This window comes from Mustelus asterias, chromosome 3 (genome assembly GCF_964213995.1).
Source record: "Mustelus asterias chromosome 3, sMusAst1.hap1.1, whole genome shotgun sequence".
In the NCBI taxonomy this organism is placed as follows: Eukaryota; Metazoa; Chordata; class Chondrichthyes; order Carcharhiniformes; family Triakidae; genus Mustelus; species Mustelus asterias.
In genome coordinates this window covers 1,751,389-1,778,597 of record NC_135803.1, presented here as the reverse complement: position 1 = coordinate 1,778,597, position 27,209 = coordinate 1,751,389, and positions in this window count along the sequence as shown.

Sequence of the window (27,209 nt, the reverse complement as noted above, 5' to 3'; positions counted from 1 at the left end):
TTGGAATAGTGTTGGTTAGATGAACTTTAGATTGGTTCCACTGGTCGGCGCAACATCGAGGGCCGAAGGGCCTGTACTGCACTGTAATGTTCTATGTTCTATGTTCTAGCACACTGTATTACAGGAACACTGAACTACACCAACACTCTTTCCCTAAAGCTTTACACATAGTTCAACAATGTTGTCTCAGAACCTCTCAATCACCAATTTCTCCTTAATTTAAACTAGTTTGGCCGGGGGGGCGGTTGGGAACCAAAGCAAAGGTGAATTAGCTGAAGGGGAACCAGAGAGGAGGGCCAGTAAGACTCAGAGAGACAGCAGGCAGGATAGTCACATGAGCAGCCTGGGAATGGAGGGATACAAACGATTGGTCTAGTTGGACCGAGGAGCGGCACAGGCTTGGAGGGCCGAAGGGCCTGTTTCCTGTGCTGTACTGTTCTTTGTTCTTTGTTCTAGGGTGGGATTGCTCATCAGAGAGGGTCTGGTGGATGGAAGTGCATTTGTTTCAATGCGAGAAGTGTAACAGGTAAAGCAGATGAACTTAGAGCTTGGATTAGAACTAGAAACTATGATGTTGTTGCCATTACACAGACTTGGTTAAGGGAAGGACAGGATTGGCAGCTTAACATTCCACGATACAGATGTTTCAGGCGGGATAGTGGGGGATGTAAAAGGGGTGGAGAGATTCTTTCCACTTAGAAGGGAAACCAGAACTAGAGGGCACAGCCTCAAAATAAGGGGGGGCCGGTTCAGAACAGAGTTGAGGGGGAACTTCTTCTCTCAGAGGGTAATGAATCTCTGGAATTCTCTGCCCATTGAAGTGGTGGAGGCTTCCTCGTTAAATATGTTTAAATCACGGGTAGATAGTTTTCTGATCGATAAGGGAATTAGGGGATATGGGGAGCAGGCGGGTAAGTGGAACTGATTCGCTTCAGATCAGCCATGATCTTGTTGAATGGCGGGGCAGGCTCGAAGGGCCAGATGGCCTACTCCTGCTCCTATTCCTTATGTTCTTATGTTCTTATGGGTGGGGAGTTACACGACTGGTTAAGGAGAATATCACGGCTGTACTCCGGGAGGATACCTCGGAGGGCCCATACAGTGAGGCAATATGGGTAGAGCTCAGGAATAGGATGGGTTTATTATGGGCCACCCAACTGCCAGCGGGAGATTGAGGAACAGATATGTAGGCAGATTTTGGCAAGGTGTAAAAGTAACAGGGTTGTTGAGGTGGGAGATTTTAACTTCCCCGATATTGACTGGGACTCATTTAGTGCTCGGGGCGTGGATGGGGCAGAGTTTGTAAGGAGCATCCAGGAAGGCTTCTTGAAACTGTATGTAGATAGTCCAACTAAGGAAGGGGCCACACTAGACCTGGTATTGGGGAATGAGCCCGGCCAGGTGGTCGATGTTTCAATATAGGAGCAGTTTGGGAACAATGACACCACAATGTTGCAGCTTTATAAAACCTTAGTTAGGCCGCATTTGGAATATAGTGTTCAGTTCTGGTCGCCACACTACCAGAACAATATGAAGGCTTTGGAGAGGTTGCAGGAAAGATTAACCAGGATGTTGCCTGGTATGGAGGGCATTAGCTATGAGGAGAGGTTGGAGAAACTTGGTTTGTTCTCACTGGAACGATGGAGGTTGAGGGGAGACCTGATAGAAGTCGACAAGATTATGAGGGGCATGGACAGAGTGGATAGTCAGAAGCTTTTTCCCAGGGTGAAAGAGTCAATTACTGGGGGGCCGTAGAACAAACAACAAAGAACAAAGAACAATACAGCACAGGAACAGGCCCTTCGGCCCTCCAAGCCTGCACCAATCATGTGTTCCTAACTAGACCATCCGTTTGTATCCCTCTATTCCCAGTCTGTTCATATCTAGATAAGTCTTAAATGATCCTAGCGTGTCTGCCTCAACCACCTTGCTTGGTAGTGCATTCCAGGCCCCCACCACCCTCTGTGTAAAATACGTCCCCCGCATATCTGTATTGAACCTTGCCCCCCTTACCATGAACTTGTGACCCCTTGTGTTTGTCATTTCTGACCTGGGAAAAAGCTTCCAACTGTTCACCCAATCTATGCCCTTCATAATTTTATAAACTTCTATTTGGTCGCCCCTCAACCTCTGTCTTTCCAGGGAGAACAACCCTAGTTTACTCAATCTCACCTCGTAGCTAATACCCTCCATAGCAGGCAACATCCTGGTAAACCTTTTCTGCACTCTCTCCAAAGCCTCCACGTCCTTCTGGTAGTGTGGCGACCAGAACTGGACGCAGTATTCCAAATGTGGCCTAACCAACGATCTATGTAACTGCAACATCATATGCCAACTTTTATACTCTATGTCCCAGCCAATAAAGGCAAGCATGCCATATGCCTTCTTCACCACCTTTTCCATGGGTGTTGCCACCTTTAAGGATCTGTGGACTTGCACACCCAGATCCCTTTGTGTGTCTATACTCCTGATGGTTCTGCCATTTATTGTATAGCTCCCCCTTAGATTAGATCTACCAAAATGCATCATTTCACATTTATCTGGATTAACTTCCATCTGCCATTTCTACGCCCAATTTTCCAGCCGAGCTATATCCTGCTGTATTCTCTGACAATGTTCATCACTATCCGCAACTCCAGCAATCTTTGTGTCGTCCGCAAACTTACCAATCAGACCAGCTACATCTTCTTCCAAATCATTTATATATATCACAAACAGCAGAGGTCCCAGTACAGAGCCCTGCGGAACACCACTAGTCACAGACCTCCAATCAGAAAAAGACCCCTCCACTGCTACCCTCTATCTTCTATGGCCAAGCCAGTTCTGTACCCACCGAGCTAGTTCCCCTTTGATCCCGTGAGATTTAACCTTTTGCACCAGCCTGCCATGAGGGACCTTGTCAAATGCTTCACTAAAATCCATGTAGACGACATCCACGGCCCTTCCCTCGTCAATCATTTTTGTCACCTCCTCAAAAAACTCAACCAAATTTGTGAGGCATGACCTCCCTCGTACAAAACCATGTTGTCTATCGCTAATGAGAATATTCAGTTCTAAATGTGTATAGATCCTATCTTTAAGAATCTTCTCCAACAATTTCCCTACCACAGATGTCAAGCTCACTGGCCTATAATTACCCGGGTTATCCTTGCAACCCTTCTTAAATAACGGTACCACATTTGCTATCCTCCAATCCTCTGGGACCTCACCTGTGTCCTATGAAGAAACAAAGATTTCTGTTCGAGGCCCAGCAATTTCATCTCTTGTCTCTCTCAGTAATCTAGGACAGATGCCATCTGGCCCTGGGGATTTGTCTACCTTAATGCTTCCTAAAACACCTAACACTTCCTCCCTTGTAATTGCGATTTGTTCTAACGGGTCTACACATCCCTCTGAGACACTACCAATCAACGTGTCCCTCTCCTTTGTGAATACTGAAGCAAAGTATTCATTTAGGATCTCACCTACTTGGGTTCTAAGCATAATTCCCCTCCTTTGTTCTTGAGAGGTCCGACTCTTTCTCTGACAACCCTCCTGTTCCGAATGTATGGATAAAATGCCTTGGGATCCTCCTTAATCATGTCTGCCAAGGACATTTCGTAACCCCTTTTTGCCCTTCTAAGTCCCTGTTTGAGTTCTTTTCTACTTTCTCTGTATTCCTCCAGTGCTTCATCTGTTTTTAGCTGCCTGGACCTCATGTATGCCTCTTTTTTCTTTCTGATTAGACCCACAATTTCTCTGGTTATCCACGGCTCTCGAATCCTACCTTTCCTGTCCTTCCTTTTTACAGGCACATGCCTGTCCTGCACTCCTATCAACTGCTCCTTAAAAGACTCCCACATGCCAGATGTGGATTTACCCTCAAACAGCCTCTCCTAATCAACAGCCACCAAATCCTTCCTAATCTGGCTGTAGTTAGCCTTCCCCCAATTCAGCAACTTGCCCACAGGACAACCCTCATCCTTTTCCATGACTATCTGAAAGTTTACAAAATTGTGGTCACTATTTGCCACATGTTCCCCCACTGAAAGTTTGATGACCTGACCGGGCTCATTCCCCAGTACTGGGTCCAGTGTCGCCCCCTCTCTAGTTGGACTATCAACATATTGTTCCAAAGAACCTTCCTGGACACATTTTACAAATTCCTTCCCGGCCGGACCCCCAGCCCTAAGGAATTTCCAGTCTAAACCTCTCTAAATGCTCATAAATCCTGTCCCTCAGGATCTTCTCCATCAGCTTACCAACCACTGAGGTTAGACTCACCGGTCGGTAATTTCCTGGGCTATCCCTATTCCCTTTCTTGAAAATAGGAACCACATCCGCAATCCTCCAATCCTCCGGCACCTCTCCCGTCTCCATCGACGACGCAAAGATCATCGCCAGAGGCTCTGCAATCTCTTCCCTCGCCTCCCACAGTAACCTGGGGTACATCCCATCCGGACCCGGCGACTTATCTATCTTGATGCCATTCAAAGATTCCAGCACAACCTCTTTCTTAAAGTCCACGTACTCAATCCTTTCAGTCCACCGCACGCCCGCAGTACATCCACCCAGGTCCCTCTCCTCTGTGAAAACCGAGGCAAAATACTCATTGAGCACCTCTGCCATTTCTACTGGTTCCGTACAGACTTTCCCGCCTTCACCTTTTATAGGCCCTATTCTGTCACATCTCATCCTTTTACTCTTCACATATTTATAGAACGCCTTAGGGTTCTCCTTAATCCTACCTGCCAGGGCCTTCTCGTGACCCCTTCTGGCTCTCCTAATTTCCTTCTTTAGTCCCTTCCTACAAGCCGTATACTCTTCTAAATCCCTATCTTCGCCAAGCTCTCTGAGCCTTTTGTACGCTTTCCTTTTCTTTTCGACTAGATCCCACACAGCTTTCGTGCACCATGGTGCCTTTAACTGACCAACACCTCCCTGTCTGCTCGGAACGTTGTCCTGTAGAACTCTAGAAAGACATTCCTTGAAAAACTGCCACCTCTCTTCAGTACATTTCCCCGAGAATACCTCCTTCCAATTTACTCCTCTAATTTGCTGTCTAATGTCTTCATATTTCCCTTTACTCCATATAAACGCTTTCCTAGCTTGCCTGATCCTCTCTTTTTCCAATGCAAGCCTAAAGGAGATAGAGTTACGATCGCTATCCCCAAGATGCTCTCCCACTGAAAGATCTGACACCTGTCCAGGTTCATTGGTCAGTATCAGATCAAGTACAGCCTCTCCTCTTGTAGGCTTGTCCACATGCTGTGTCAGGAAACCCTCCTGAACACACCTAACAAACTCTTCCCCATCCAATCCCCTTACCCTAGGGATATTCCAATCTATGTTTGGGAAATTAAAGTCTCCCATCACAACAACTCTGCTATTACTGCACCTCTCCAGGATCTGTTTCCCTATCTGCTCCTCCACCTCCCTGTTACTATTGGGCGGCCTATAGAAAACTCCCAGCAAAGTGACCGGCCCCTTCCCACTCTGAACTTCCACCCACAGAGACTCGGTGGACAATCCCTCCACAGCATACACCTTCTCTACAGCTGTGACACTATCCCTGATCAGCAGTGCCACTCCACCCCCTCTCTTGCCTCCCTCCCTGTCCTTCCTGAAACATCTGAAACCCGGCACCTGTAGTATCCAGTCCTGTCCCTGAGACATCCAAGTCTCCGTAATGACCACCACATCATACTTCCAGGCATCGATCCACGCTCTGAGCTCATCCCCTTTATTCACTATACTCCTGGCATTAAAGTAAACACATCTCAATCCTTTGGTCTGAGCTCTCCCCTTCTCTATTCCCTGTCCATCCTCCCTCTTGCACCGCCTATAACCCTTCTCTGTTTGCGAGCTACCTTCCTCACTCTCAGTCACCTCATTTTGATCCCCTCCCCCCAACCTGTCTAGTTTAAACTCTCCCCAGTAGCCTTAGCCAACCTTCCTGCCAGGATATTGGTCCCCCTGGGATTCAAGTGTCACCCGTTTTGTGTGTACAGGTCACACCTGCCCCTGAAGAGGTCCCAATGGTCCAGGAACCTAAATCCCTGTCCCCTGCACCAGTCCCTCAGCCAGTACCTCTTAATGGGTATTAAGAATGCTGATTTTATCACCACTTGAGGTTTCCCTATCACTTGACATGTGTAACATCAGGTGCAGCAGGTAATCAAGAAGGCAAATGGAATTTTGTCCTTCATTGCGAGAAGGATGGAGTTTAAAAACAGCAAGGTTATGTTGCAGCTGTATAAGGTGTGATGAGGTCACACCTGGAGTACTGTGTACAGTTTTGGTCTCCTTACTTGAGAAAGGATATACTGGCACTGGAGGGGGTGCAGAGGAGATTCACTGGGTTGATTCCGAAGTTGAGAGGGTTGGCTTATGAGGAGAGACCGAGTAGACTGGGGCTATACTCATTGGAATTCAGAAGAATGAGGGGAGATCTTATAGAAACATATAAGATTATGAAGGGAATCGATAATGTAAGCGGACACAAATTTCTGTGATTCCTTAGATTAAATATTTCTTAGAATAAAATCAAATAAATGAAACAGGACAAAGCAGCACCCAGGCACAAGTAGGACAGACAAGTGTGAACAGACAAGTAGGTCTTTTAAAACGCAGAAACAAGGCAGACAAAGGGACTCAGGAACTCACATTAGCATAACCTTCCATTTAATTAAATTGGCTCCAAGGATATCAGGAAGCCCTTATCAAACAGAAGGTCTTCTAGACATGAAAGACTTCCTGATAAAACACCTATTTTATAAGAAACTCCAGAGATCTCAGACAATTATCACCTCCCTTGACTGGGCAATCACCAGACTTAACACATCAACTCTGCACCTAAAAACCCATTAAACAGGATGACCATATCAGAACACCATAAACAAACCATTTACACACCAACCACAGAATGGCCAGAGTCAAATACTGTAAACAAAACATTAACATTTGAATCATACAAAGTATCAAAGTTCGAGTATAACTGTAGCCCATTGCGGTGGGCCTTCAGAGTGCTGTCGGGACAGTGCTGTTTGTATGTCCTGATTGCACCTCCGTCGATGTTAATAAAGCTGTACCGCTGTTGAACCTGACTCTGAGTCCGAAGTGGTTGTGTTCGCCCACTCACGCTAACAATAAGATAGAAGCAGGGAAGTTGTTTCCACTGGCGGGTGAAACTAGAACTAGGGGGCATAGCCTCAAAATAAGGGAGAGCAGATTTAGGACTGAGTTGAGCAGGAACTTCTTCACACAAAGGGTTGTGAATGTGTGGAATTCCCTGCCCAGTGAAGCAGTTGAGGCTGCCTCATTGAATGTTTTTAAGGGAAGGTAAGATAAATTTTTGAACAGTGAAGGAATTAAGGGTTATGGTGAGCGGGCAGGTAAGTGGAGCTGAGTCCACAAAAAGATCAACCATGATCTTATTGAATGGTGGAGCAGGCTCGAGGGGCCAGATGGCCGACTCCTGCTCCTAGTTCTTATGTTCTTATGATGTGGAGATATTGGTGCTGGACTGGGGTAAACACAGTAAGATGTCTCACAACACCAGATTAAAGTCCAACAGGTTTATTTGGTAGCCCTGTTTGTGAACAGAACTCCCACTTGCCTGATGAAGGAGCAACGCTCCGAAAGCTAGTGGCTTGTGCTACCAAATAAACCTGTTGAACTTTAACCTGGTGTTGTGAGACTTCTTACTTCTGTTCTTATGCAGTCCAGGCCAATAAAAATGTTTTTGTCTTTCAGCTTGAATTTTCCTTACCCCCAAATGACCTCCTGCTGGTACCTCATGTGCTACTTGCAACACCTCCTTTTATATCCTACTGGCAATACCACTTGATGAACTTCTGCCCACTTTTCATCTGCCTGAATATGTAAAGGTCTCCATTTCCACATTAAGACCTCATTTTTAAGATATTCTGTATACACTCAGATTCCTGTTCCATGTACACATTCTGATACAACTGTTTTATTTCTATATCCTTCTGTTCCAGCTCTGCCAACTTTCCTGAACTAAAAATATCCGGCTCATTCTCCACCTGTTCTTGTTCTTTCTCAACCATTTGATCAAAAATCATTTCTGATAATTGACCTTCAACTTTCTTATCTTCACTCTTTGATTTCTCCTCCTGTCTTAACCTGTGACTTTGTGATCCTGTTACCACACAATCAGGAAAAATCCCAGGATACGTGTCCTTCAACAACTCAGTCGTTTGATTGTCCACTGGCTTTTCAACCACAGTAGGCATCACTCCCACCTGTGATCCAGCTATGTCGTTACCCAAGATAAACTGTATTCCTGGACAAGATAATTTCTCAATCATTCCTACTACCACTTCACCACTCTTCACTGGACGCTCCAACCTCACCTTGTATAATGGAACACGAGTCTTCTCATCCTGAATTCCACACATTCCCACCTTTTCTGACAATACTCCTCCCAAACTACACAACTCCTCATCTCTTACCATCAAAGATTGACTTACTCCCATGTCTCTTAAAATTTTAACCTCTTTACCTACTCCTCCTGGTACACATGAGTAAACTTCACCCACACAAGTAAATTCTTTAAAGAGATCTGGCACCTTCTTATCAATCAACTCCTGACCCAGGCTGTATATTCTTTTGCACCTCCTTCGCTTCGATTGGGCTTTCCTTTACCACTTCAACAAACCCCACTGACTTATCGTGTTTTACTACATCAGTCTTTTCTTAAACCCCCAATACCGTAACTTTACATGGCCTAATTTATTACAGTAAAAATATCTGAAGCTTTTCATTTCTCTTCCACCCTCCTGGATTTCATTTTTAACCTGAGGTAAACTATCTTTACTATCTCCCACAAGATCTCCTTTACCTTTCCCACCTGAGGATTTCTCTTTTCCCCAGTTTCTATCCCTCAAAGAATGAAACTGATGTCGGAAACCAAACTTTGATTTATGAACTAATTCATAATCATCTGCCATTTCTGTTGCTAACCTCGCAGTTTTAACCCTCTGCTCTTCCACATGAGTTATCACTGGATCAGGAAGTGAATTTTCAAACTACTCTAAAATAATCATTTCTCTAAGAGCTTCACACATCTGGTCTATTTTCAAAGCCCTTATCCACCTATCAAAATTACTCAGTTTGATCCTTTCAAATTATATGTACGTTTGACTCGGTTCTTTCTTTGGATTTCTATAGAAACGTGAAGAGAAAGAGGTTGGTGAAGACAAATGTAGGTCCCCTACAGACAGAAACGGGGGAATGTGTAATAGGGGACAAAGAAATGGCCGAGCAACTGAATACATACTTTGGTTCTATCTTCACAAAATAGGACACAAATCAGATGCCAGAAATGTTGGGGAATGCAAGATTTAGTGAGAGGGAAGAACTGAGGGATATCAATATTACTAGAGAAATGGTGCTGGGAAAATTGATGGGATTGAAGGTGGATCAATCCCCAGGGCCAATCTTAGCTGGTGTCTCCAGTTCCGAAGAAAGATCACCATCAACCTGAAGGATTAACTCTTCTCCCTTTACTGAAGCTGCAATGTCTGTTGACTCGTTCCGGCATTTTCTGTTTTTATTTCAGATTTTCAGCATTTTGGAGTAATCACTTTTGTTCCCACTTTGACACAGGAACACCGGAACATCAGGACATTGGAACATAGCAACATAAGTTTTATTTATTAATAATTACAATTGCATTAACACTGGAATGAAGTTACTGTGAAAATCCCCTAGTGGCCACACTCTGGCGCCCATTCGGGTAACACTGAGGGAGAATTTAACACGGCCAATGCACCTAACCAGCACGTCTCTCGGACTGTGGGAGGAAACCCACGCAGACGCAGGGAGAACGTGCAGACTCCGCACAGACAGTGACCCAAGCCAGGAATTGAACCCGGGTCCCTGGCGCTGTGAAGCAGCAGTGCCAACCACTGTGCCACCGTGCCACCCATAGGAATTAGGAGCAGAAGTCGGCAAATTCAGTCCTTCGAGGCTGCTCCGCCATTCAATCAGATCATGGCTGATCTCTCCCTGGTCTCAAATCCACCTCCCCACCTGTTCCCCATATCCCTTATCCCTTTTTTATTAGAAATATATCCATCTCCTTCCTGAAACTATTCAATGATTCTGACTCCACCGTGCTATGGGGCAGCGAGTTCCACAAATTCACCACCTTCTGCGAGAAGTAGTTCCTCCTCATCTCAGTTTTAAATCTACCACCTCTCAACCTATACCTGAGACCACTTGTTCGAGATTGTCCCAAAGAGGAAACATTTGGTCTACATTTATTTTATGAATCCCTTTTAGTATTTTATATCCCTCGATCAGATCCCCTCTCATCCTTCTAAACTCCAGCGAGTACAAGTCCAAACTGTTTAATCTCTCCTCATACGTCAACCCTTTCATCCCCGGAATCAATCTGGTGAAGCTTCTCTGAACTGCCTCCAATGCCACCACATCCTTCCTCAAATAAGGAGACCAAAACTGGACACAATACTCCAGATGTTGTCTCACCAACACCCAATACAATTGCAACAACACTTCTCTACTTTTATACTCCAGTCCCTTTGCAATAAATGCCAACATCCCATTGGCCTTTTTTATTACACGCTGCACCTGCACACTGACTTTCTGTGATTCATAAACAAAGACATTGGGCAGAAATTTATGAGATTTACGAAATTTACAAGGGGGCATAACTATAGGGTTCATGATGGGAGATATAGGAAGGATATCAGAGGTAGGTTCTTTACGCAGAGAGTGGTTGGGGTGTGGAATGGACTACCTGCAGTGATAGTGGAGTCAGACACTTTAGGAACATTTAAGCGGTTATTGGATAGGCACATGGAGCACACCAGGATGATAGGGAGTGGGATAGCTTGATCTTGGTTTCAGATAAAGGGCCATTATTTGTTATTATTTCCTCCAAAGTGTATAACCTCGCACTTCTCAACGTTATACTCCATTTGCCATATCCTCGCCCACTCACTCAGCCTGTCCAAATCTCTCTGCAGATCTTCTCCGTCCTCCACACGATTCACTTTTCCACTTATCTTTGTGTCGTCTGCAAACTTCGTTACCCTACACTCCGTCCCCTCCTCCAGATCATCTATATAAATGGTAAACAGTTGCGGCCCGAGTACCGATCCCTGCGGCACGCCACTAGTTACCTTCCTCCAACCGGAAAAACACCCATTTATTCTGACTCTCTGCTTCCTGTCGGATAGCCAGTCCCCAATCCACTTTAACACACTACCCCCAACTCCGTGTGCCCTAATCTTCTTCAGCAGCCTTTTATGGGGCACCTTATCAAACGCCTTTTGGAAATCCAAAAACACCGCATCCACCGGTTCTCCTCCATCAACCGCCCTAGTCACATCTTCATAAAAATCCAACATGTTCGTCAAGCACAACTTTCCCCTCATGAATCCATGCTGCGTCTGATTGATCGAACCATTTCTATCCAGATGCCCTGCTATCTCCTCTTTAATAATGGATTCCAGCATTTTCCCTACTACAGACGTTAAGCTGACCGGCCTATAGTTACCCGCCTTTTGTCTCCTTCCTTTTTTAAACAGCGGCGTAACATTAGCCGTTTTCCAATCAACCGGCACTACCCCAGAATGCAACGAGTTTTGATAAATAATCACTAACGCATCCACTATTACCTCTGACATTTCTTTCAATACCCTGGGATGCATTCCATCCGGACCCGGGGACTTGTCCACCTTCAGTCCCATTAGTCTACCCAGCACTGCCTCTCTGGTAACATTAATCGTATTAAGTATTTCTCCTGCTGCCAACCCTCTATCGTTAATATCGTTAATATAATGGGATTACTATCTCAATGGAAACAAATTAAAACATGCTACCGTGCAAAGGGACCTGGGGGTCCTTGTGCATGAGACGCAAAAGCCCAGTCTGCAGGTACAACAGGTGATCAAGAAGGCAAATGGGATGTTGGCCTATATTGCGAAGGGGATAGAATATAAAAGCAGGGATGTCTTGATGCACCTGTACAGGGCATTGGTGAGGCCGCAGCTGGAATACTGTGTGCAGTATTGGTCCCCTTATATGAGGAAGGATATATTGGCATTGGAGGGAGTGCAGAGAAGGTTCACCAGGTTGATACCGGAGATGAGGGGTTTGGATTATGAGGAGAGGCTGAGGAGATTGGGTTTGTACTCGTTGGAGTTTAGAAGGATGAGGGGGGATCTTATGGAGACTTATAAGATAATGCGGGGGCTGGATAGGGTGGAGGCGGAGAGATTCTTTCCACTTAGTAAGGAAGTTAAAACTAGAGGACACAGCCTCAAAATAAAGGGGGGTCGGTTTAAGACAGAGTTGAGGAGGAACTTCTTCTCCCAGAGGGTGGTGAATCTCTGGAATTCTCTGCCCACTGAGGTGGTGGAGGCTACCTCGCTGAATATGTTTAAAGCGCGGATGGATGGATTCCTGATCGGTAAGGGAATTAAGGGTTATGGGGATCAGGCGGGTAAGTGGTACTGATCCACGTCAGATCAGCCATGATCTTATTGAATGGCGGGGCAGGCTCGAGGGGCTAGATGGCCTACTCCTGCTCCTATTTCTTATGTTCTTATGTTCTTATTTGGACAGGCTGAGTGAGTGGGCGAGGATATGGCAAATGGAGTATAACGTTGAGAAATGCGAGGTTATACACTTTGGAGGAAATAATAACAAATGGGATTATTATCTCAATGGAAACAAATTAAAACATGCTACCGTGCAAAGGGACCTGGGGGTCCTTGTGCATGAAACGCAAAAGCCCAGTCTGCAGGTACAACAGGTGATCAAGAAGGCAAATGGGATGTTGGCCTATATTGCGAAGGGGATAGAATATAAAAGCAGGGATGCCTTGATGCACCTGTACAGGGCATTGGTGAGGCCGCAGCTGGAATACTGTGTGCAGTATTGGTCCCCTTATATGAGGAAGGATGTATTGGCATTGGAGGGAGTGCAGAGAAGGTTCACCAGGTTGATACCGGAGATGAGGGGTTTGGTTTATGAGGAGAGGCTGAGGAGATTGGGTTTGTACTGGTTGGAGTTTAGAAGGATGAGGGGGGATCTTATGGAGACTTATAAGATAATGCGGGGGGCTGGATAGGGTGGAGGCGGAGAGATTCTTTCCACTTAGTAAGGAAGTTAAAACTAGAGGACACAGCCTCAAAATAAAGGGGGGTCGGTTTTAGACAGAGTTGAGGAGGAACTTCTTCTCCCAGAGGGTGGTGAATCTCTGGAATTCTCTGCCCACTGAGGTGGTGGAGGCTACCTCGCTGAATATGTTTAAAGCGCGGATGGATGGATTCCTGATCGGTAAGGGAATTAAGGGTTATGGGGATCAGGCGGGTAAGTGGTACTGATCCACGTCAGATCAGCCATGATCTTATTGAATGGCGGGGCAGGCTCGAGGGGCTAGATGGCCTACTCCTGCTCCTATTTCCTATTTCTTATGTTCTTCTCATTTACCTTCTCCAGTTCTCTCAGAATCTTCTAAGTTTCAATAGATCGTTCCTCATTCTTCGAAACTCCAATGAGTATTGGCCCAAACTGTTCAGCCTTTCTACAAAGGACAAACAATTCATCCCAGGAATCAAGTCCAGCGAAGCTTCTCTGAACTCTTTCCAATGTGAGCATCTCCCTCCTTAACTAGAGTGACCAAAGCTGTGAGCTACACTCTCAGTGAGCCTCTTACCAATGGTCTGTACACTTGTGAAAAGACATCTTTACACCTTCCCAGCCCTGCATTAAAGCCTAATCAATCACCTCTCACTCTCCAGTGGATACAAGCCCAGCCTGTCCAATCTTTCCTCTAGAACAACCTGCCCATTCCTGCGCTGCTCTCAGTCCTGCGCTGCTCTCAGTCCTGCGCAGCTCTCAGTCCTGCGCAGCTCTCTGTCCTGCGCAGCTCTCAGTCCTGCGCTGCTCTCAGTCCTGCGCAGCTCTCAGTCCTGCGCTGCTCTCAGTCCTGCGCAGCTCTCAGTCCTGCGCAGCTCTCTGTCCTGCGCAGCTCTCAGTCCTGCGCTGCTCTCAGTCCTGCGCAGCTCTCAGTCCTGCGCAGCTCTCAGTCCTGCGCTGCTCTCAGTCCTGCGCAGCTCTCTGTCCTGCGCAGCTCTCTGTCCTGCGCAGCTCTTGGTCCTGCGCAGCTCTTGGTCCTGCACTGTTCTCGGTCCTGCGCTGTTCTCGGTCCTGCGCAGCTCTCTGTCCTGCGCAGCTCTCAGTCCTGCGCAGCTCTTGGTCCTGCGCTATTCTCGGTCCTGCGCTGTTCTCACTCCTGCGCAGCTCTAGGTCCTGCGCAGCTCTCGGTCCTGCGCTGTTCTCGGTCCTGCGCAGCTCTCTGTCCTGCGCAGCTCTAGGTCCTGCGCTGTTCTCGGTCCTGCGCAGCTCTCAGTCCTGCGCTGTTCTCGGTCCTGCGCTGTTCTCAGTCCTGCGCAGCTCTCTGTCCTGCGCTATTCTCGGTCCTGCGCTGTTCTCACTCCTGCGCAGCTCTAGGTCCTGCGCAGCTCTCGGTCCTGCACTGTTCTCGGTCCTGCGCTGTTCTTGGTCCTGCGCAGCTCTCTGTCCTGCGCAGCTCTAGGTCCTGCGCTGTTCTTGGTCCTGCGCAGCTCTCAGTCCTGCGCAGCTCTCGGTCCTGCGCAGCTCTAGGTCCTGCACTGTTCTCGGTCCTGCGCAGCTCTCAGTCCTGCGCTGTTCTCGGTCCTGCGCAGCTCTCAGTCCTGCGCAGCTCTCTGTCCTGCGCAGCTCTAGGTCCTGCGCTGTTCTCGGTCCTGTGCAGGTGCTGTGGACACATCCACCCAAACAGAGCAACATTACCCGTGCTGCATGTGACCAGGTGTCTGCATCGTGAGGAGCATTGGTCTGGAGTCGGGGAATCCCAGCCCACGGTGTCTGATGGGAGGTCAGCGGTCGTTGGCACCCAGCATGTGGGAGCTTGAACCTGAGCAGGAGCGGTTGTGAGATGGACAGCACAGGAAATATGACAAATATCACAATCGTTTAACCTCCCCCAGACATCCCCCCTTCACCCCATCCCCCCTTCACCCCATCCCCCCTTCACCCCATCCCCCCTTCACCCCATCCCCCCTTCACCCCATCCCCCCTTCACCCCATCCCCCCTTCACCCCATCCCCCCTTCACCCCATCCCCCCTTCACCCCATCCCCCCTTCACCCCATCCCCCTTCACCCCATCCCCCCTTCACCCCATCCCCCCTTCACCCCATCCCCCTTCACCCCATCCCCCCTTCACCCCATCCCCCCTTCACCCCATCCCCCCTTCACCCCATCCCCCCTTCACCCCATCCCCCCTTCACCCCATCCCCCCTTCACCCCATCCCCCCTTCACCCCATCCCACTTCACCCCATCCCACTTCACCCCATCCCCCCTTCACCCCATTCCCCTTCACCCCATCCCCACTTCACCCCATCCCCCCTTCACCCCATCCCCCCTTCACCCCATCCCCTCTTCACCCCATCCCCCCTTCACCCCATCCCCCCTTCACCCCATCCCCCTTCACCCCATCCCCCCTTCACCCCATCCCCCCTTCACCCCATCCCCCCTTCACCCCATCCCCCCCTTCACCCCATCCCCCCTTCACCCCATCCCCCCTTCACCCCATCCCCCCTTCACCCCATCCCCCTTCACCTCATCCCCCCTTCACCCCATCCCCCCTTCACCCCATCCCCCCTTCACCCCATCCCCCCTTCACCCCATCCCCCCTTCACCCCATCCCCCTTCACCTCATCCCCCCTTCACCCCATCCCCCCTTCACCCCATCCCCCCTTCACCCCATCCCCCCTTCACCCCATCCCCCCTTCACCCCATCCCCCCTTCACCTCATCCCCCCTTTACCCCATCCCCTTCCTTTGTTCTCACAAAGGGGTTGTTCTCACTGGAAGGACGGAGGAAGAGGGGTGACCTAATAGAGGTGTATAAAATTATGAAAGGCATAGATAGGGTGAACGGTGGGAAGCTTTTCCCCAGGTCGGTGGTGACGTTCACGAGGGGTCATAGGTTCAAGGTGAGGCGGGGGGGAGGTTTAACGCAGATATCAGAAGGACGTATTTTACACAGAGGGTGGTGGGGGCCTGGAATGCGCTCCCGGGCAAGGTGGTTGAGGCGGACACACTGGGAACATTTAAGACTTATCTAGACAGCCACATGAACGGAGTGGGAATGGAGGGATACAAAAGACTGGTCTAGTTTGGACCAGGGAGCGGCGCAGGCTTGGAGGGCCGAAGGGCCTGTTCCTGTGCTGTATTGTTCTTTGTTCTTTGTTCATTCACACCCCCATCCACCTGAATTCCTCTGATCTTTGAGTCATCAGCAAACTTGGCAACAATCCCTCCATCCAAATCATTGATATGGATATACGGTTGCTGAAGAAGATTGGGTCACACGGAGTTGGGGGTAGGGTGTTAGCGTGGATTAGGGATTGGCTATCCAACAGGAAGCAGCGAGTCGGAATAAATGGGTGCATTTCTGGTTGGCGGATGGTAACTAGTGGCGTGCCGCAGGGATCGGTACTGGGGCCTCAACTATTTACCATTTATATAGACGATCTGGAGGAGGGGACTGAGTGTAGGGTAACAAAGTTTGCAGATGACACAAAGATAAGTGGAAAAGTGAATTGTGTGGAGGGCGTAGAAGGTCTGCAGAGAGATTTGGACAGGCTAAGTGAGTGGGCGAGGATCTGGCAGATGGAGTATAACATTGACAAATGCGAGGTTATTCACTTTGGAGGAAATAATAGCAAATTGGATTATTATCTAAATGGAAAAAAATTACAATTTGCTACTGTGCAAAGGGACCTGTGGGTCCTTGTGCGTGAGATGCAAAAACCCAGTCTGCAGGTGCAACTGGTGATCAAGAAGGCAAATGGGATGTTGGCCTATATCGCAAGGGGGATAGAATAAAAAAGCAGAGATGTCTTGCTGCATCTGTACAGGGCATTGGTGAGGCCGCAGCTGGAATACTGTGTGCAGTATTGGTCCCCTTATTTGCGGAAGGATATATTGGCCTTGGAGGGAGTGCAGAGAAAGTTCACCAGGTTGATACCAGAGATGAGGGGTGTTGATTATGAGGAGAGACTGAGCAGATTGGGTTTGTACTCGTTGGAATTTAGAAGGCTGAGGGGGGATCTTATAGAGACCTATAAGATAATGAAGGGGCTGGATAGGGTAGAGGTGGAGAGATTCTTTCCACTTAGAAAGGAAGCTAGAACTAGAGGGCACAGCCTCAAAATAAAGGGGGGTCAGTTTAGTACAGAGTTGAGGAGGAACTTCTTCTCTCAGAGGGTGGTGAATCTCTGGAATTCTCTGCCCGCTGAAGTGGTGGAGGCTACCTCGTTGAATATGTTTAAATCACAGATAGATGGATTCCTGATCGGTAAGGGAATTAAGGGTTATGGGGATCAGGCGGATAAGTGGAACTGATCCACTTCAGATCAGCCATGATCTTATTGAATGGCGGGGCAGGCTCGAGGGGCTAGATGGCCTACTCCTGCTCCTATTTCTTATGTTCTTTTGTTCTTATATCATTTGCAAACAGTTGAGGTTCCGGCGCTGATCCCTGAGGCACTCCATTCATTACATCTTGCCAACCTGGAAACTACCTATTTATGTCTATTCTCTGCTTCCTGTTGGCGAGCCAATCTTCAATCCATGCTGATATGTTACCCTCCTGACCCCATAACATCAGCTTTTATTTTCTGCTGGAACTTGTGATGTGGCACCTTATCAAATGCCTCCTGGAAATTTAAATACAGCACATAACATCCACCAGTTCCCCTCTAGCCTCAGCACATGTGACTCCTGCAAAGAACTCCAATAAACTGGTGAAACATGAGTTGCCTTTCACAAAACCATGTTGACTCTGCCTGATTACTTGTCTAAGCGCCTTGCTATAACATCTTTAATGAAGGCTTCTAACATTGTCCCTACAACAGATGTTAAGCGAACTGGCCTGTAGTGTTCCGCTTTCTGTCTTCTTCCCTTTTTTAAATAGCCATAGAGTCATCGAATTCTTCAACACAGAAAGAGGCCCTTCGGCCCTTTGTGTCTGCGCCAGCCATCAAGCACCTATCTATTCTAACCATATTTTCCAGCACTTGGCTTGTATGCTGTGGCTGTTCAAGTGCTCATCTAAATGCTTCTTCAATGTTGTGAGGGTTCCCACCTCTACCACCCTTTCAGGCAGCGAGTTCCAGATTCCCACCACCCTCTGGTACCCTCTTTGACCCCACTCAGATATAAGATTCTGAAAGAGTGCTGTCCATGTGAATGCAGAAATATTAGATAAGAGTAATTTATTTTATTACTGATATCAGCAGATCTCTTGTAAGTTTGACCTAATAATTTTTTTAGCTGATATGAAACAAAAGTCCATCTGATAGCATCAGTCAAACCATCTAAATGTCCACAATTCCCAACCTGCCCATGGCTCCTTGAAATGTATCTACTTTGTGCATTCTGAAATATCCCCTGACATGTTTATCACGGCATCCCTATTGACCTTTCCCTAATTTGCCAGTTCAGTCCTCATGTCCGCATAATTGAGTTTACAAACAGTCTCAGACCCACTCCTCTCTCCCTCAAAATGAATGTACAATTCAATTACATTATGGTTGCTGCTACCGAGGGGAGCCTTCACTATGAGAGCATTAATTACTCCCATCCCATTGCACAAAACCAGGTCCAGAACAGCCTGCCCCAGAGGCACATCACGCCTCGGCACAGCGCCCTGACCAATGGGAGCGGACCATGCTGGCCAGTGACTTTGGGGCACCAATCAGAACCTGAGAGCGATCAAATTGTTGATCGGCTCAAGACGTACAAACGAACCTATCAGCGACCAGTGCAGAGGAACCTCGGTCTCTGATTGGTGAAGGGTCCTTTGAGTGGGAAGGCAGTGTGTGAGATGGTTTGGTGACTGGTGTCGGGGGGAGAGCCGGCAGCAGCGACCAGGATCTGGGATTTATTAAACCAGCTGCAGCCCAGCTTTCTTACCCAGAGCCGAGAGGCCGATATCCAGGCAGGCAGCCTGAGCCAACAGCGAGGCTGTGAGCTTACCCTGGGGGGAGGGGAGGGGGGGGAGGCGGCGGTGGGGTGAGCTGGGGAGGGGCAAGTGAGGAGGGCAGGCGCTGGCCGGCGGTCATCGGGGGGAGCAGCAGGGTGACTCTCGACCCCCCCCCCCCCCACCCATTGTTGAGTAGAGGTGAGGTCCGAGGGCCGGAGGTTGGCGAGGGAGGAGCAGAGGGACTCGGCCAGGCCAGCAGGACTGAGGAGGGCTGGGCAATGAGCCAAGGGTGTGGTGAGTAGGCCAGACAACCAGACAGCCAGACAGCCAGTCAGCTAGACAGCCAGGCAGCCGGACAGCCAGACAGCCAGACGGGCAGTGAGCCAGACAGCCAGATCCCGGAGAGAGCAGCTGCACCTTGAAAAGCCCAGGCAGGGGGACCGGGCCAGCGAGGGGAAGGCTGAGGCTGTACCCTGGCCAGACTGGGCAGCCAGTGCACAGGCGAGGTCACCGAGTGAGAAAGGACAACATGGCCCCAGGGCTGGAAACCCTCCCCTTTCAGAAAATTAATTTGTTCAAATCAATCAGTATGAAGAAACATGATGGGGAGAATTTTCCCGTTCCGCCCGGCACGGGAATCGGAACGGGCGAGGGGCAGACCTCGGGTGGGATTTTCCAGTTTTGGAGCGAGTGAGGCCGTAAACATTCCGTCTTACCGATCTGGAGTCAAAAGTGCAGAAAGCTGACGGTGAGGCCGGAGGATGAATCTCGGCACAAACTGCACATTCATTGTCACCCAGCAAGCGTTTGGGTGAATTACCTGAAAGCTTTGACTTGCCAACCTCCAGAGATAGCACATTGCCGGAACAATCTGAACAGGAAGTGTGCTCTGAAATGGGAATGGAGCTACAAGACACTGCTCAAATTCATTCTTTTGCAGCTGAAGTGAGGGAAGAAACCTATCCTGAAGGTTTTATTTCTTTTGATTTTATTTATTAGTGCCACAAGTAGGCTTACATTAACACTGCAATGAAGTTACTGTGAAAATCCCCTAGTTGCCACACTCCGGCACCTGTTCGGGTACACTGAGGGAGAATTTAGCACGGCCAATACACCCTAACCAGCACGTCTTTCAGACTGGGAGGAAACCCACACAGACACGGGGAGAATGTGCAGACTCCACAAGACAGTGACCCAAGCCGGGAATCGAACCCGGATCCCTGGCGCTGTGAGGCAGCAACACTAACCACTGTGCCACCGTGCCGCCTACATCATCTTGTGCCAAATCTGATCCACTTGGGTGTGATTGAATATTTTGTAATAGACCAGAGAACATTAGCAACAATGAAAAATTAAAAAGATGCAAATTATCTGGAAGAATTAATTCTGTGCTTTGAGCTCAGTTTGAAAAGGAGTGTTCTTGCTGGAGGAAGGTGCTGTGATGTGTTGTTGCCACAGTCAAACTGTTGTCTTTCTTACGACTTTTTTTAAGAGGACAATAGAACATAGAACAGTACAGCACAGAACAGGCCTTTCGGCCCTCGATGTTATGCCGAGCTTTGTCCGAATCCAAGATCAAGCTATCCCACTCCCTATCATCCTGGTGTGCTCCATGTGCCTATCCAATAACCGCTTGAAAGTTCCTAAAGTGTCCAACTCCACTATCACAGCAGGCAGTCCATTCCACACCCCAACCACTCTCTGAGTAAAGAACCTTCCTTGGACATCCTTCCTGTATCTCCCACCATGAACCTTATAGTTATGCCCCCTAATAATAGCTACATCCACCCGAGGAAATGATGAATCATTGGTGTCAACTCAAAGAGGTAATGTTTTAGCTTGTCTTGAATATCTTAGTGAATTTGACCAGCTTCTGAAAGAGCATTTGAAAAGCTATCAATATTGTGGCTCAGGGAAAACCAACTTTTTAGTGCACAAAACCTACAATAAATTCATCACTACAAAGGCGGAACTCTCCGAAACCATAGAACATAGAACATAGAACATTACAGCACAGAACAGGCCCTTCGGCCCACGATGTTGTGCCGAGCTTTATCTGAAACCAAGATCAAGCTATCCCACTCCCTACCATCCTGGTGTGCTCCATGTGCCTATCCAATAACCGCTTAAATGTTCCTAAAGTGTCTGACTCCACTATCACTGCAGGCAGTCCATTCCACACCCCAACCACTCTCTGCGTGAAGAACCTACCTCTGATATCCTTCCTATATCTCCCACCATGAACCCTATAGTTATGCCCCCTTGTAATAGCTCCATCCACCCGAGGAAATAGTCTTTGAACGTTCACTCGATCTATCCCCTTCATCATTTTATACACCTCTATTAAGTCTCCCCTCAATCTCCTCCGCTCCAGAGAGAACAGCCCCAGCTCCCTCAACCTTTCCTCATAAGACCGACACTCCAAACCAGGCAGCATCCTGGTAAATCTCCTCTGCACTCTTTCCAGCGCTTCCACATCCTTCTTATAGTGAGGTGACCAGAACTGCACGCAATATTCCAAATGCGGTCTCACCAAGGTCCTGTACAGTTGCAGCATAACCCCACGGCTCTTAAACTCCAACCCCCTGTTAATAAAAGCTAACACACTATATGCCTTCTTCACAGCTCTATCCACTTGAGTGGCAACCTTTAGAGATCTGTGGATATGGACCCCAAGATCTCTCTGTTCCTCCACAGTCTTCAGAACCCTACCTTTGACCCTGTAATCCACATTTAAATTAGTCCTACCAAAATGAATCACCTCACATTTATCAGGGTTAAACTCCATTTGCCATTTTTCAGCCCAGCTTTGCATCCTATCTCTGTCTCTTTGCAGCCTACAACAGCCCTCCACCTCATCCACTACTCCACCAATCTTGGTGTCATCAGCAAATTTACTGATCCACCCTTCAGCCCCCTCCTCTAAGTCATTAATAAAAATCACAAAGAGCAGAGGACCAAGCACCGATCCCTGCGGCACTCCGCTAGCAACCTGCCTCCAGTCCGAAAATTTTCCATCCACCACCACCCTCTGTCTTCGATCAGATAGCCAGTTACCTATCCAATCGGCCAACTTTCCCTCTATCCCACACCTCCTTACTTTCATCATAAGCCGACCATGGGGGACCTTATCAAACGCCTTACTAAAATCCATGTATATGACATCAACCGCCCTACCTTCATCAACACACCTAGTTACCTCCTCAAAAAATTCTATCAAATTTGTGAGGCACGATTTGCCCTTCACAAATCCGTGCTGACTATCCTGGATTAATCCGCATCTTTCTAAATGGTCGTAAATCCCATCCCTAAGGACCTTTTCCATCAATTTACCAACCACCGAAGTCAGACTAACCGGTCTATAATTACCAGGGTCATTTCTATTCCCTTTCTTAAACAGAGGAACAACATTTGCCACTCTCCAGTCCTCTGGCACCATCCCCGTGGACAGCGAGGACCCAAAGATCAAAGCCAAAGGCTCTGCAATCTCATCCCTCGCCTCCCAAAGAATCCTAGGATACATTTCATCAGGCCCAGGGGACTTATCGACCTTCAGTTTATTCAAAACTGCCAATACATCCTCCCTCCGAACATCTATTTCCTCCAGCCTATTAGCCTGTAACACCTTCTCTTCCTGAAAAACATGGCCCCTCTCCTTGGTGAACACTGAAGAAAAGTATTCATTCATCACCTCGCCTATCTCTACTGATTCCATACACAAGTTCCCACCACTGTCCTTGACCGGCCCTAACCTCACCCTGGTCATTCTTTTATTCCTCACATAAGAGTAAAAAGCCTTGGGCTTTTCCTTGATCTGACCCACCAAGGACTTCTCATGTCCCCTCCTAGCTCTCCTCAGCCCCTTTTTCAGCTCATTCCTTGCTAACTTGTAACCCTCAATCGAGCCATCTGAACCTTGTTTCCTCATCCCTACATAAGCTTCCCTCTTCCTTTTCACAAGACATTCCACCTCTTTTGTGAACCACGGTTCCCTCACTCGGCCATTTCCTCCCTGCCTGACAGGGACATACCTATCAAGGACACCCAGTATTTGTTCCTTGAAAAAGTTCCACTTTTCATCAGTGCCTTTCCCTGACAGTTTCTGTTCCCATCTTATGCCCCCTAATTCTTGCCTAATCGCATCATAATTACCTCTCCCCCAATTGTAAGCCTTGCCCTGCCGTCCGGCCCTATCCCTCTCCATTGCAATAACAAAAGACACCGAATTGTGGTCACTATCTCCAAAGTTCTCTCCCACAACCAAATCTAACACTTGGCCCGGTTCATTTCCCAGTACCAAATCCAATGTGGCCTCACCCCTTGTCGGCCTATCCACATATTGTGTCAGGAAACCCTCCTGCACACACTGCACAAAAAGTGCCCCATCCAAACCAATTCACTAATGAAGTTAAAGTGCCAAATACTATTCCATAATAGCTGATTCAACACCAGATGCGAGTCATGTGGAATAATTTACATTCATTTTCAGATGTGTGACCTATGATGATGAAATTGTAGAGTGATTTCACTGTTATGTCCAGATACAATCCCACATTTCTGGAGTCAACTGTTTTGGAAATCATTGCAAGTTTAGGCTTGGACATCAAAAATTGTTGGAGGCAGAGTTGATAATGCAGCAAATATAGCAGGAAAATATTCAAGACTGAACAATGCCCCTGTGCTTTATTCATCCCATGTTCCAGTCACTCATTGCAACGCAACAGCTGAATCCTATGAGGCAGCCGTACATTCTTTGACTTTGTTCAAAACTTGTATGCTTTTTTTTGTTTTTATCACACCGGTGGAAGAAGTTGCACTCGCGCTTTGAGCTGGCACAGGGAAAACATTTGATGGTCAGCAGCATTTGTGTCACCAGGTGGTTCGCTCGTACAGATGCTGTTTCGGCTTTGAAACTGAACTTTGCCGATTTGAAGGAATGCTTATTAGACACGGCCACATCAAATTCAGAGAAACCACCTGTGAAAGCTGAAGTAAATTGCCTGAGCAGAGATGTTTGAAAGGTACAATATTGCAGTTTTTACTGTTTTGTGGAACCATTTCCTTCAAAGAATCAATGCCATTGGCAAATTGCTGAAAAATGTTGATACAACTTTATTGAATGCTTCACAATTGCTGGCCTCAGTTAAAAGTTTTGTCATGGAAGCTTGAAATGACCAAAGCTCAGTGGAAGCAAAGACACTAACATTAACAAAGAGTACAGATCCCTCTGATGATGAGAAGTGTACAAGATGCAGGAAGTTATTTTTTGATGAAACAAGAGACAATAAAATCATTTTAAAAGGGAAAGAGAAGGTCACCGTTGAGACTGACAATGTTATTTGTGACACATTAATGATGCAATTGCAGAGTAGAAGTGAATCTCTGAAGACAACTGTTGAATTATTTTCTATGCCTTTTGACAGAAATTTGGATGAGAATGCTCAGAGCCACTGCAGTAAGAAATTTACTGAATGCTACCAGGAGGACATAGATAGAAATTTTTTGATGATGAAGTGAAATAATTCATACATTTAATTGATAACAAGAGCTCTGTGCTGCAAGATCACCAGGGGATTGGTACAGACTTGTACGTGCGCGATGGTTTGCAGACAACCTTTCAAAATGTGGAAACCATTCTGAATTTTCTCGTAGCCCAAGACACTCCACCTCACTTCCAATCTTTGTGTTGTCCGTAAACTTACTAATCCTACCCCCCACATAGTCATCAATGTCATTTATATAAATGACGAATAATAGAGGGCCCAACACAGATCCCTGTGGGGTACGCCACTGGACACTGGCTTCCAGTCACTGATGCAGCCTTCTGTCATCACCCTCTGTCTCCTACAACTGAGACAATTTTGAATCCACTTTATCGAATTACCCTGTATCCCATGTGAATTTACCTTCTTTACAAGTCTCCCATGTGGGGCCTTGCCAAAGGTTTTGCTGAAATCCATATAAACTACATCGACTGCACGACCTTCATCTACACACCTGGTCACCTCCTCAAACAGTTAAATCAGATTTGTTGGCCGTGGCCTCCCTCTGACGAAGCCACGCTGACTGGATTAAAATCTCCATGGTTACAGCTGTGCCTTTCTGACATTCCCATTATTTTTCCCTTTATGCTCCATTCTGCCACGTGGTTACTGTCAGGGAGCTGGTGTGCTACTCCCACAAGTGACTTCTCACCTTAACCTTTTCACAACTCTATCCAAACCGCTTCCACATCCTGATGTCTTGATACCAACATGAACTAACGGAGCCACCCCTGCACATTTTCCTTGTTTACTATCCTTCCGGAATACCCCGTTGCCTTCACTATCAGAGCGTATTTATTTATTTCTTTGTGCTCTCAGTTCATCTGTTTCATTTTAAATGCTTCATACATTCAGCTACAGAGCTTTGGGTTTTATCCTTTTTATAACCTCTACTCTCATCTGTTGATTTACTGTTCCATTTGTTCTCTCTATCCCTTCCTGTCACATTCTGTTCTTCATTTTCTGTAATAATACCTTTGTTCCTGCTCTGATTTACCACAGTTTGGCAGGGGGGTGGGACACAGAGCAGTAGGGAGACAGAGAGAAGGTTGAGGACAGCACAGAAGTTGAAGAGAGCACATTAAGTAGTAAAGGCAGTGTCAGTAATCCTAGTACCAGACAGATCAGGCAAAAGCAGGACAGAGAGCAAGGGAAATCCAGATTAAACTGCATTTATTTCAATGCAAGAGACCTGACGGGCAAAGCAGATGAACTCAGGGCATGGATGGGTTGTGGGACTGGGATATTATAGCAATTACTGAAACATGGCTAAGGGAGGGACAGGACTGGCAGCTCCCTTTTGTGAGAGGGAGGTCATGCCTCACTAACCTGGTGGAGTTTTTTGAAGAAGTGACCAGAATGGTTGACGAGGGAAGGGCCGTGGATGTCGTCTATATGGACTTTAGTAAAGCGTTTGACAAAGTCCCTCATGGTAGGCTGGTGAAAAAGGTTGGATCTCATGGGATAAAGGGGGAGGTGGCTAGATGGGTGGAGAACTGGCTTGGTCACAGAAGACAGAGGGTGGTAGTGGAAGGGTCTTTTTCCGGCTGGAGGCCTGTGACTAGTGGTGTTCCGCAGGGCTCTGTATTGGGACCTCTGCTGTTTGTGATTTATATAAATGATCTGGAAGAAGGTGTAACTGGGGCGATCAGTAAGTTTGCGGACGACACAAAATTGGCAGGACTTGCAGATAGTGAGGAGCATTGTCAGAAGCTACAGGAGGATATAGATAGGGTGGAAATTTGGTCAAAGAAATGGCAGATGGAGTTCAATCCTGATAAATGCGAAGTGATGCATTTTGGTAGAAATAATGTAGGGAGGAGCTATACGATAAATGGCAGAACCATAAAGGGTGTAGATACGCAGAGGGACCTGGGTGTGCAAGTCCACAGATCCTTGAAGGTGACGTCACAAGTGGAGAAGGTGGTGAAGAAGGCATATGGCATGCTTGCCTTTATAGGACGGGGCATAGAGTATAAAAGTTGGGGTCTGATGTTGCAGATGTATAGAACGTTGGTTCGGCCGCATTTGGAATACTGCGTCCAGTTCTGGTCGCCACACTACCAGAAAGACGTGGAGGCTTTGGAGAGAGTACAGAGGAGGTTTACCAGGATGTTGCCTGGTATGGAGGGGCTTGGTTATGAGGAGAGATTGGGGAAACTGGGGTTGTTCTCCTTGGAAAGACGGAGGATGAGGGGAGACTTAATAGAGGTGCATAAAATTATGAAAGGCATAGATAGGGTGAACAGTGGGAAGGTTTTCCCCAGGTCGGTGGTGACGTTCACGAGGGGTCATAGGTTCAAGGTGAAGGGAGGGAGGTTTAACACAGAATCAGAAGGACATATTTTACACAGAGGGTGGTGGGGGCCTGGAATGCGCTGCCAGGCAAGGTGGTGGAGGCGGACACACTGGGAACGTTTAAGACTTATCTAGACAGCCACATGAACGGAGTGGGAATGGAGGGATACAAAAGAATGGTCTAGTTTGGACCAGGGAGCGGCGCGGGCTTGGAGGGCCGAAGGGCCTGTTCCTGTGCTGTATTGTTCTTTGTTCTTTGTTCAATGTTCCAGGGTACAGATGCTATAGGAAAGATAGAAGAGGAGATAAGAGAGGAGGGGGAGTTGCACTTTTGATTAGGGAAAGCATCACG